General features: G+C 59.2%; 1 pseudogene; it reads left to right on the plus strand.

Annotated features, from left to right (window-relative positions):
- LOC139230340 (butyrophilin subfamily 1 member A1-like) overlaps positions 1-9215 on the plus strand; it is a 49717-nt pseudogene extending 40502 nt beyond the window's left edge.
- The last annotated feature ends 3860 nt before the right edge of the window (positions 9216-13075 follow it).

Below are 13075 nucleotides of genomic sequence, written 5' to 3' on the forward strand. Positions count from 1 at the left end.
ATGAACAGAACATTTGATCTGTGTCGTTAATCGTTGGATTGTAACCCAGCATAGTGGTGCAGACTGAGTGAGGGAATTCCTTGTTCCTATTCTCAGTCTGTGAAGATACAGCTCATAGTTTTAACTGGCAGTCAGCAAGAAGTGTAAGCTGTGAAATATTTTTGTTTCGACAGGATATGATGAAGTGGATATAGATTATGGTAAGTACAGAACCATTATACAATTCAATACAACTGTCCCCATATTTATAATACAAATTGAAGAACAGTTCCTGAACACTTTACTGAAACAACTCATCAGAATACATCTTCTGAACAAATATTTATTTTGTTCGAGCTGCTTTACTCCAGCTGATGTTTTTTCCAATCCCAACCCTGAGGGACTCCCTTCGCCACGACCCCGAGCGGCGCCCCCCGACCCCGAGGCACTCTCGTCCCCCCGACCCCGAGGCACTCTCGTCCCCCCGACCCCGAGGCACTCTCTTTTCCCCCCGACCCCAAGTGACAATCTCTTCCCCCCCCTTACCCCTCCCCCCGACCTCGGGTGACTCCCTCCCCTTGACCCTGAGTGACTCTCTCTCCTCCCGGCCCCCAGTGACTCTCTCCCCCCCGACCCCCAGTGACTCCCTCCCCCCGACCTCCCCAGTGACTCTCTCCCCCCGACCCCGAGTGACTCCCTCCCCCGAACCCCAGTGACTCTCAGCCCCCCCGACCCCGAGTGTATCATCATCCGACACCCGGTGACCTCCCCCCCGATCCCGTGACTCTCGTCCCTCCCACCCCCGAGTGAATCATCGCCCCCCCCGACTCCGAGTTACTCTCTCCCCCCGACCCCGAGGCACTCTCGTCCCCCCGACCCCGAGGCACTCTCTTTTCCCCCCGACCCCAAGTGACACTCTCTCCCCCGACCCCGAGTGACTCCCTTCCCCCCCTTACCCCTCCCCCCGACCTCGGGTGACTCCCTCCCCTTGACCCTGAGTGATTCACTTCCCCCCGGCCCCCAGTGACTCTCTCCCCGCCGGCCCCCAGTGACTCTGCCCCCGACCCCCAGTGACTCTGCCCCCGACCCCCAGTGACACTCTGCCCCCGACCCCCAGTGACACTCTGCCCCCGACCCCCAGTGACACTCTGCCCCCGACCCCCAGTGACACTCTGCCCCCGACCCCCAGTGACACTCTGCCCCCGACCCCCAGTGACTCTCTTCCCCCCCTGACCCCGAGCGACTCCCTCATCCCGACCCCGAGTGACTCTCTCCCCCCGACCCCTAGCGACTCTCTCCCCCCGACCCCGAGCGACTCTCCCCCCGACCCCGAGCGACTCTCTCTCCCCCTACCCCGAGCGACTCCCTCCCCCCGACCCCGAGTGACTCCCTCCCCCCGACCCCCAGTGACTCTCTGCCCCCGACCCCCAGTGACTCTCAGACCCCCCGACCCCAAGCGACTCCTCCTCCGACACCCGGTGACCTCCCCCCGATTGCGTGACTCTCGTCCGCCCCACCCCCGAGTGAATCATCGCCCCCCGACCCCGAGTGACTCCCTCCCCCCGACCCCCAGTTACTCTCTCCCCCCCGACCCCCAGTTACTCTCTCCCCCTGACCCCAAGTGAGTCTTTGCCCGCCATCCCGAGTGACCCTCTCTTCCGACCCCGAGTGACTCTCTCTCCCCGACCCCGAGTGACTCCCTCACCCCGACCCCCAGTGACTCCCTCTCCCCCGGACCCCCAGTGACTCCCTCTCCCCCGGACCCCCAGTGACTCCCTCTCCCCCGGACCCCCAGTGACTCCCTCTCCCCCGGACCCCCAGTGACTCTCTCCCCCCGACCCCCAGTGACTCTCTCACCCCCGACCCCCAGTGACTCTCTCCCCCCGACCCCCAGTGACTCTCTCCCCCCGACCCCCAGTGACTCTCTCACCCCCGACCCCCAGTGACTCTCTCCCCCCGACCCCCAGTGACTCTCTCCCCCCGACCCCCAGTGACTCTCTCCTCCCGACCCCCAGTGACTCTCTCCCCCCGACCCCCAGTGACTCTCTTCCCCCCGACCCCCAGTGACTCTCTCCCCCCGACCCCCAGTGACTCTCTCCCCCCGACCCCCAGTGACTCTCTCCTCCCGACCCCCAGTGACTCTCTCCCCCCGACCCCCAGTGACTCTCTCCCCCCGACCCCCAGTGACTCTCTCCTCCCGACCCCCAGTGACTCTCTGCCCCCGAGCCCCAGTGACTCTCTGCCCCCGACCCCCAGTGACTCTCTGCCCCCGACCCCCAGTGACTCTCTGCCCCCGACCCCCAGTGACTCTCTCCTCCCGACCCCCAGTGACTCTCTGCCCCCGACCCCCAGTGACTCTCTTCCCCGACCCCCAGTGACTCTCTTCCCCGACCCCCAGTGACTCTCAGCCCCCGACCCCCAGTGACTCTCTCCTCCCGACCCCCAGTGACTCTCTCCCCCCGACCCCCAGTGACTCTCTCCCCCGACCCCCAGTGACTCTCTCCTCCCGACCCCCAGTGACTCTCTGCCCCCGAGCCCCAGTGACTCTCTGCCCCCGACCCCCAGTGACTCTCTGCCCCCGACCCCCAGTGACTCTCTGCCCCCGACCCCCAGTGACTCTCAGCCCCCGACCCCCAGTGACTCTCTCCCCCCGACCCCCAGTGACTCTCTCCCCCCGACCCCCAGTGACTCTCTCCCCCCGACCCCCAGTGACTCTCTCCCCCCGACCCCCAGTGACTCTCTCCCCCCGACCCCCAGTGACTCTCAGACCCCCCGACCCCGAGTGTATCTCTCCCCGGATCCCGAGCGACTCCTCCTCCGACACCCGGTGACCTCCCCCCGATTGCGTGACTCTCGTCCGCCCCACCCCCGAGTGAATCATCGCCCCCCAACCCCGAGTGACTCCCTCTCCTTGACCCTGAGTGATTCTCTCCCCCGACACCCAGTGACTCTCTCCCCCCGACCGAGTGACTCCCTCCCCCCGACCCCGAGTGACTCCCTCCCCCCGACCCCCAGTGACTCTCTCCCCCCGACCCCCAGTGACTCTCTCCCCGGATCCCGAGCGACTCCTCCTCTGACACCCAGTGACCTCCCCCCGATCCCGTGACTCTCGTCCCCCCCCAACCCCGAGTGAATCATCGCCCGCCGACTCCGAGTTACTCTCTGCCCCCGACCCCCAGTGAGTCTTTGCCCCGCCATCCCGAGTGACCCTCTCTTCCGACCCCGAGTGACTCTCTCTCCCCGACCCCGAGAGACTCCCTCCCCCCGACCCCGAGTGACTCCCTCCCCCCGACCCCGAGTGACTCCCTCCCCCCGACCCCGAGTGACTCCCTCCCCCCGACCCCGAGTGACTCCCTCCCCCCGACCCCGGGTGACTCCCTCCCCCCGACCCCGGGTGACTCCCTCCCACCGACCCCGAGTGACTCCCTCCCCCCGACCCCGAGTGACTCCCTCCCCCCGACCCCGAGTGACTCCCTCCCCCCCGACCCCGGGTGACTCCCTCCCCCCAACCCCGAGTGACTCCCTCCCACCGACCCCGAGTGACTCCCTCCCCCCGACCCCGAGTGACTCCCTCCGCCCGACCCCGAGTGACTCCCTCCGCCCGACCCCGAGTGACTCCCTCCGCCCCGACCACGAGTGACTCCCTCCCCCCGACCCCGAGTGACTCCCTCCCCGCGACCCCGAGTGACTCCCTCCCCCGACCCCGAGTGACTCCCTCCCCCGACCCCGAGTGACTCCCTCCCCCCAGTGACTCTCTTCCCCACCCGACCCCCAGTGACTCTCTGCCCCCGACCCCCAGTGACTCTCTGCCCCCGACCCCCAGTGACTCTCTGCCCCCGACCCCCAGTGACTCGCTCTCCCCGACCCCCAGTGACTCTCTGCCCCCGACCCCCAGTGACTCCCTCCCCCGACCCCGAGTGACTCCCTCCCCCCGACCCTGAGTGACTCCCTCCCCCCGACACTGAGTGACTCCCACCCCCCAGTGACTCTCTTCCCCCCCCGACCCCGTGACTCTCTGCCCCCGACCCCCAGTGACTCCCTCCCCCCGACCCCCAGTGACTCTCTCCCTCCCCCCGACCCCGAGTGACTCCCTCCCCCCGACCCCGAGTGACTCCCTCCCCCCGACCCCGGGTGACTCTCTCCCCCCGACCCCGAGCGACTCTCTCCCCCCGACCCCGAGCGACTCTCTCCCCCCGACCCCGAGCGACTCTCTCCCCCCCGACCCCGAGCGACTCTCTCCCCCCGACCCCGAGCGACTCTCTCCCCCCGACCCCGAGCGACTCTCTCCCCCCGACCCCGAGCGACTCTCTCCCCCCGACCCCGAGTGACTCCTCCTCCGACACCCGGTGACCTCCCCCCGATCCCGTGACTTTCGTCCCCCCCACCCCCGAGTGAATCATCGCCACCCGACCCCGAGTGACTCCCTCCCCCCGACCCCCAGTTACTCTCTCCCCCTGACCCCAAGTGAGTCTTTGCCCGCCATCCCGAGTGACTTCCTCACCCCGACCCCGAGTGACTTCCTCACCCCGACCCCGAGTGACTTCCTCACCCCGACCCCGAGTGACTCCCTCACCCCGACCCCGAGTGACTCCCTCCCCCCGAACCCCCCAGTGACTCTCTCCCCCCGACCCCCAGTGACTCTCTCCCCCCGACCCCCAGTGACTCTCTCCCCCCGACCCCCAGTGACTCTCTCCCCCCGACCCCCAGTGACTCTCTCCCCCCGACCCCCAGTGACTCTCTCCCCCCGACCCCCAGTGACTCTCTACCCCCGACCCCCAGTGACTCTCTACCCCCGACCCCCAGTGACTCTCTCCCCTCGACCCCCAGTGACTCTTTCTCCCCGACCCCCAGTGACTCCCTCACCCCGACCCCCAGTGACTCCCTCACCCCGACCCCCAGTAACTCTCTACCCCCGACCCCGAGTGACTCCCTCCCCCCGACCCTGAGTGACTCCCTCCCCCCAGTGACTCTCTTCCCCCCCCGACCCCCAGTGACTCTCTGCCCCCGACCCCCAGTGACTCTCTGCCCCCGACCCCCAGTGACTCTCTGCCCCCGACCCCCAGTGACTCTCTACCCCCGACCCCCAGTGACTCTCTCCCCTCGACCCTGAGTGACTCCCTCCCCCCGACCCTGAGTGACTCCCTCCCCCCAGTGACTCTCTTCCCCCCCGACCCCCAGTGACTCTCTGCCCCCGACCCCCAGTGACTCTCTACCCCCGACCCCCAGTGACTCTCTCCCCCCGACCCTGAGTGACTCCCTCCCCCCGACCCTGAGTGACTCCCTCCCCCCGACCCTGAGTGACTCCCTCCCCCCAGTGACTCTCTTCCCCCCCGACCCCCAGTGACTCTCTGCCCCCGACCCCCAGTGACTCTCTTCCCCCCCGACCCCCAGTGACTCTCTTCCCCCCCGACCCCCAGTGACTCTCTGCCCCCGACCCCCAGTGACTCTCTGCCCCCGACCCCCAGTGACTCTCTGCCCCCGACCCCCAGTGACTCTCTGCCCCCGACCCCCAGTGACTCTCTGCCCCCGACCCCCAGTGACTCTCTGCCCCCGACCCCCAGTGACTCTCTCCCCTCGACCCTGAGTGACTCTCTCTGCCCCCGACCCCGTGACTCTCTGCCCCCGACCCCCAGTGACTCTCTGCCCCCGACCCCCAGTGACTCTCTGCCCCCGACCCCCAGTGACTCTCTCCCCTCGACCCTGAGTGACTCCCTCCCCCCGACCCTGAGTGACTCCCTCCCCCCAGTGACTCTCTTCCCCCCCGACCCCCAGTGACTCTCTGCCCCCGACCCCCAGTGACTCTCTGCCCCCGACCCCCAGTGACTCTCTGCCCCCGACCCCCAGTGACTCTCTGCCCCCGACCCCCAGTGACTCTCTGCCCCCGACCCCCAGTGACTCTCTGCCCCCGACCCCCAGTGACTCTCTGCCCCCGACCCCCAGTGACTCTCTGCCCCCGACCCCCAGTGACTCTCTGCCCCCGACCCCCAGTGACTCTCTGCCCCCGACCCCCAGTGACTCTCTGCCCCCGACCCCCAGTGACTCTCTGCCCCCGACCCCCAGTGACTCTCTGCCCCCGACCCCCAGTGACTCTCTGCCCCCGACCCCCAGTGACTCTCTGCCCCCGACCCCCAGTGACTCTCTGCCCCCGACCCCCAGTGACTCTCTGCCCCCGACCCCCAGTGACTCTCTGCCCCCGACCCCCAGTGACTCTCTGCCCCCGACCCCCAGTGACTCTCTGCCCCCGACCCCCAGTGACTCTCTGCCCCCGACCCCCAGTGACTCTCTGCCCCCGACCCCCAGTGACTCTCTGCCCCCGACCCCCAGTGACTCTCTGCCCCCGACCCCCAGTGACTCTCTGCCCCCGACCCCCAGTGACTCTCTGCCCCCGACCCCCAGTGACTCTCTGCCCCCGACTCCCAGTGACTCTCTGCCCCCGACCCCCAGTGACTCTCTGCCCCCGACCCCCAGTGACTCCCTGCCCCCGACCCCCAGTGACTCTCTGCCCCCGACCCCCAGTGACTCTCTGCCCCCGACCCCCAGTGACTCTCTGCCCCCGACCCCCAGTGACTCTCTACCCCCGACCCCCAGTGACTCTCTCCCCTCGACCCTGAGTGACTCCCTCCCCCCGACCCTGAGTGACTCCCTCCCCCCAGTGACTCTCTTCCCCCCCGACCCCCAGTGACTCTCTGCCCCCGACCCCCAGTGACTCTCTGCCCCCGACCCCCAGTGACTCTCTGCCCCCGACCCCCAGTGACTCTCTGCCCCCGACCCCCAGTGACTCTCTGCCCCCGACCCCCAGTGACTCTCTGCCCCCGACCCCCAGTGACTCTCTGCCCCCGACCCCCAGTGACTCTCTGCCCCCGACCCCCAGTGACTCTCTCCCCTCGACCCTGAGTGACTCTCTTCCCCCCCGACCCCGTGACTCTCTGCCCCCGACCCCGTGACTCTCTGCCCCCGACCCCCAGTGACTCTCTGCCCCCGACCCCCAGTGACTCTCTGCCCCCGACCCCCAGTGACTCTCTGCCCCCGACCCCCAGTGACTCTCTACCCCCGACCCCCAGTGACTCTCTCCCCTCGACCCTGAGTGACTCTCTTCCCCCCCGACCCCGTGACTCTCTGCCCCCGACCCCCAGTGACTCTCTGCCCCCGACCCCCAGTGACTCTCTGCCCCCGACCCCCAGTGACTCTCGGTCCCCGACCCCCAGTGACTCTCGGTCCCCGACCCCCAGTGAGTCTTTGCCCCTCCATCCTGAGTGACCCTCTCTTCCGACCCCGAGTGACTCCCTCCCCCCGACCCCGTGACCTCCCCCCGATCCCATGTGACCTCCCCCCCCGATCCCGTGACTCTCTCCCCAACTCCGGGTGAATCTCTCTAACTCTCTGCTTTTTCTCCCAGTCTCTGTGACCCTGGATGTGGAAACAGCGAATCCATGTCTCGAGGTGTCTGAGGATCTGAAGAGTGTGAGATGGACCGGGACCTGGAGGAATCCCCCTGACACTGAGAAGAGGTTTACACACTGGGCCTGTGTGCTGGGATCGGAGGGATTCACATCGGGGAGACATTACTGGGAGGTGGAGGTGGCGGGGAATGAGGAGTGGAGTCTGGGAGTAGCCGCAGAGTCTGTGGGGAGGAAGGATTGGGTCACACTGAGCCCGGAGAATGGATTGTGGACCATCGAGCGGTACAATGATCAGTTTAATGTAAACTCCTCCCCTCCATCCCCTCTCCCTGCCGGTCAGATCCCCGGGAAGGTGGGAGTTTATCTCAGTTACGAGTCCGGGACAGTTACATTTTACAGCGCGGACACCAAGTCCCATCTCCACACCTTCACTGGGAATAAATTCACGGAGAAACTTTATCCTTTCTTCTGGACTGAGGATCTGAACAAGTGGCTGAGAATCTGCTCCGGTTTCAATCCGGGTCTGTGAAAGGGGCGGGGCCTCGGGCCGGCTCACGTCATCCATGACCTCACAATGACTTGACCCCGCGCGGATAGGGTCAGGAGCAGAGGTTAGGGGTCGGGAGTTAGAAAATGTAATTTCCAAATGATGCATTGTAAAATCCCAATGAGACTGTAAATACAACCCATACAAATATAAAATGTCAGGAGACTTAAATAAAAAGTAAAAGCCGACAGCAAGTCCATCCCAGCCCTTTCTCATCACTGCCCCGCTCCTTTGTATTAAAAAGCAGGTCTAAGTTGTGCTCTGACAATGAGCACATTCCTCAGGTATTCAGCACCACGCACCATTGGTGATGGGAAATACACAAACTGTCTCTCCTCAAAAACACCGGGAGTTTGGTAATCTTCGGTTTAAAGGGCTGGATGTTCCCTTTTACTGCCGTGCGGGGTGTAAAACTGGCGGCTGATCCGCTAACACCCGAGTTGTTCCCGGTGGTAAAAGTGAAAATTCACCCCAGAGTGTTTCACGTTCCCTTGCAGGTCACTGTAATGCCGCTTTCAGCCAGGAGATGGTGATGGCGAGCTGTACAGAGAGCTGTAAAGTTTTATGGTGCAATATCACCACCTGCTGGTGTAAACCGGTACTGCGGGAATACCCATAAACAGAAAATGCTGAAACACTCGGCTCATCTGATAATTCAGAACATGAGTCCATGATCAGATCAGCCATGATCTTATTAAATGATGGAGCAGGTTCGAGGGGCCAAATGGCCTACTCCTGCTCCTATTTTTTTATGTTCTTAACTGAAAGATAATTGGATTAGGAAAAATAAACATAGAAACATAGAAAATAGGTGCAGGAGTAGGCCATTCGGCCCTTCTAGCCTGCACCGCCATTCAATGAGTTCATGGCTGAACATTCAACTTCAGTACCCCATTCCTGCTTTCTCGCTATACCCCTTGATCCCCCTAGTAGTAAGGACCTCATCTAACTCCTTTTTGAATATATTTAGTGAATTGGCCTCAACAACTTTGTGGTAGAGAATTCCACAGGTTCACCACTCTCGGGGTGAAGAAGTTCCTCCGCATCTCGGTCCTAAATGGCTTACCCCTTATCCTTAGACTGTGACCTCTGGTTCTGGACTTCCCCAACATTGGGAACATTCTTCCTGCATCTAACCTGTCTAACCCCGTCAGAATTTTAAATGTTTCTATGAGGTCCCCTCTCATTCTTCTGAACTCCAGTAAATACAAGCCCAGTTGATCCAGTCTTTCTTGATAGGTCAGTCCCGCCATCCCGGGAATCAGTCTGGTGAACCTTCGCTGCACTCCCTCAATAGCAAGAATGTCCTTCCTCAGGTTAGGAGACCAAAACTGTACACAATACTCCAGGTGTGGCCTCACCAATGCCCTGTACAACTGTAGCAACACCTCCCTGCCCCTGTACTCTAATCCCCTTGCTATGAAGGCCAACATGCCATTTGCTTTCTTAACCGCCTGCTGCACCTGCATGCCAACCTTCAATGACTGATGTACCATGACACCCAGGTCTCTTTGCACCTCCCCTTTTCCTAATCTGTCACCATTCAGATAATAGTCTGTCTCTCTGTTTTTACCACCAAAGTGGATAACCTCACATTTATCCACATTATACTTCATCTGCCATGCATTTGCCCACTCACCTAACCTATCCAAGTCACTCTGCAGCCTCACAGCATCCTCCTCGCAGCTCACACTGCCACCCAACTTAGTGTCATCCGCAAATTTGGAGATACTACATTTAATCCCCTCATCTAAATCATTAATGTACAGTGTAAACAGCTGGGGCCCCAGCACAGAACCTTGCGGTACCCCACTAGTCACTGCCTGCCATTCTGAAAAGTACCCATTTACTCCTACTCTTTGCTTCCTGTCTGACAACCAGTTCTCAATCCATGTCAGTACACTACCCCCAATCCCATGTGCTCTAACTTTGCACATCAATCTCTTGTGTGGGACCTTGTCGAACGCCTTCTGAAAGTCCAAATATACTACATCAACTGGTTCTCCCTTATCCACTCTACTGGAAACATCCTCAAAAAATTCCAGAAGATTTGTCAAGCATGATTTCCCTTTCACAAATCCATGCTGACTTGGACCTATCATGTCACCTCTTTCCAAATGCACTGCTATGACATCCTTAATAATTGATTCCATCATTTTACCCACTACCGATGTCAGGCTGACCGGTCTATAATTCCTTGTTTTCTCTCTCCCTCCTTTTTTAAAAAGTGGGGTTACATTGGCTACCCTCCACTCCATAGGAACTGATCCAGAGTCAATGGAATGTTGGAAAATGACTGTCAACGCATCCACTATTTCCAAGGCCACCTCCTTAAGTATGGATGCAGTCCATCAGGCCCTGGGGATTTATCGGCCTTCAATCCCATCAATTTCCCCAACACAATTTCCCGGCTAATAAGGATTTCCCTCAGTTCCTCCTCCTTACTCGACCCCCCGACCTCTTTTATAACCGGAAGATTGTTCGTGTCCTCCTTCGTGAATACCGAACCAAAGTACTTGTTCAATTGGTCCGCCATTTCTTTGTTCCCCGTTATGACTTCCCCTGATTCTGACTGCAGGGGACCTACGTTTGTCTTTACTAACCTTTTTCTCTTTACATATCTATAGAAACTTTTGCAATCCGTCTTAATGTTCCCTGCAAGCTTCTTCTCATACTCCATTTTCCCTGCCCTAATCAAACCCTTTGTCCTCCTCTGCTGAGTTCTAAATTTCTCCCAGTCCCCAGGTTCGCTGCTATTTCTGGCCAATTTGTATGCCACTACCTTGGCTTTAATACTATCCCTGATTTCCCTTGATAGCCACGGTTGAGCCACCTTCCCTTTTTTATTTCTATGCCAGACAGGAATGTACAATTGTTGTAGTTCATCCATGCGGTCTCTAAATGTCTGCCATTGCCCATCCACAGTCAACCCCTTAAGTATCATTCGCCAATCCATCCCAGCCAATTCACGCCTCATACCTTCAAAGTTAGCCTTCTTTAAGTTCTGGACCATGGTCTCTGAATTAACTGTTTCATTCTCCATCCCAATGCAGAATTCCACCATATTATGGTCACTCTTCCCCAAGGGGCCTCGCACAACGAGATTGCTAATTAATCCTCTCTCATTACACAACACCCAGTCTAAGATGGCCTCCCCCCTAGTTGGTTCCTCGACATATTGGTCTAAAAAACCATCCCTTATGCACTCCAGAAAATCCTCCTCCACCGTATTGCTTCCAGTTTGGTTAGCCCAATCTATGTGCATATTAAAGTCACCCATTATAACTGCTGCACCTTTATTGCACGCACCCCTAATTTCCTGTTTGATGCCCTCCCCAACATCACTACTACTGTTTGGAGGTCTGTACACAACTCCCACTAACGTTTTTTGCCCTTTGGTGTTCTGCAGCTCTACCCATATAGATTCCACATCATCCAAGCTAATGTCCTTCCTAACTATTGCCTTAATCTCCTCCTTAACCAGCAATGCTACCCCACCTCCTTTTCCTTTTATTCTATCCTTCCTGAATGTTGAATACCCCTGGATGTTGAGTTCCCAGCCCTGCTCATCCTGGAGCCACGTCTCCGTAATCCCAATCACATCATATTTGTTAACATCTATTTGCACAGTTAATTCATCCACTTTATTGCGGATACTCCTTGCATTAAGACACAAAGCCTTTAGGCTTGTTTTTTTAACACCCTCTGTCCTTTTAGAATTTTGCTGTACAATGGCCCTTTTTGTTCTTTGCCTTGGGTTTCTCTGCCCTCCACTTTTCCTCATCTCCTTTCTGTCTTTTGTTTTTGCCTCCTTTTTGTTTCCCTCTATCTCCCTGCATTGGTTCCCATCCCCCTGCCATATTAGTTTAACTCCTCCCCAACAGCACTAGCAAACACTCCCCCGAGGACATTGGTTCCGATTCTGCCCAGATGCAGACCGTCCGGATTGTACTGGTCCCACCTCCCCCAGAACTGGTTCCAATGCCCCAGGAATTTGAATCCCTCCCTGCTGCACCATTGCTCAAGCCACGTATTCATCTGAGCTATCCTGCGATTCCTACTCTGACTAGCACGTGGCACTGGTAGCAATCCCGAGATTACTACTTTTGAGGTCCTACTTTTTAATTTAGCTCCTAGCTCCTTAAATTCATTTCGTAGGAACTCATCCCTTTTTTTTTACCTATGTCATTGGTACCAACGTGCACCACGACAACTGGCTGTTCTCCCTCCCTTTTTAGAATGTCCTGCACCCGCTCCGAGACATCCTTGACCCTTGCACCAGGGAGGCAACATACCATCCTGGAGTCTCGGTTGCGGCCGCAGAAACGCCTATCTATTCCCCTTACAATTGAATCCCCTATCACTATCGCTCGCCCACTCTTTTTCCTGCCCTCCTGTGCAACAGAGCCAGCCACGGTGCCATGAACTTGGCTGCTGCTGCCCACTCCTGATGAGTCATCCCCCTCAACAGTACTCAAAGCAGTGTATCTGTTTTGCAGTGGGATGACCACAGGGGACCCCTGCACTACCTTCCTTGCACTATTCTTCCTGCTGGTCTTCCATTCCCTCGCTGGCTGTGGACCCTTCTCCTGCGGTAAGACCAACTCGCTACACGTGATACTCACGTCATTCTCAGCATCGTGGATGCTCCAGAGTGAATCCACCTTCAGCTCCAACTCCGCAACGCGGACCGTCAGTAGCCGGAGGTGGACACACTTCCCGCACATGTAGTCGTCAGGGACACTGGTGTTGTCCCCGTGTTCCCACATGGTACAGGAGGAGCATATCACATGACCGAGCTGTCCTGCCATGACTTAACCCTTAGATACACTTAAATTGCCGACAACAATGTTAAAAGTTACTGACTAATAAAGAAAAAGAAAAACTACTCACCAATCAGCAGCCAATCACTTACCACGTTGGCTGTGACGTCACCTTTTGATTTCTTTCTACTTCTTTTTTGACTTCTCAGCTGGAGCTGCCCACTTCCCACTTCCCACTTCCGTGCTTCTGGGAAATTCCGCACCCCGGCCTGCCCAATGTTCAAAAGGCAAAGGTTGGGAGTGTGGAATTTCACAATATAGGTTTCTGGTGTGTCAGGAGAGCTGAATTCTATTATCTTGGCCTGTATTCCGAGTACAGAGAGGAG

Source organism: Pristiophorus japonicus, chromosome 19 (assembly GCF_044704955.1).
Source record: "Pristiophorus japonicus isolate sPriJap1 chromosome 19, sPriJap1.hap1, whole genome shotgun sequence".
NCBI lineage: Eukaryota > Metazoa > Chordata > Chondrichthyes > Pristiophoridae > Pristiophorus > Pristiophorus japonicus.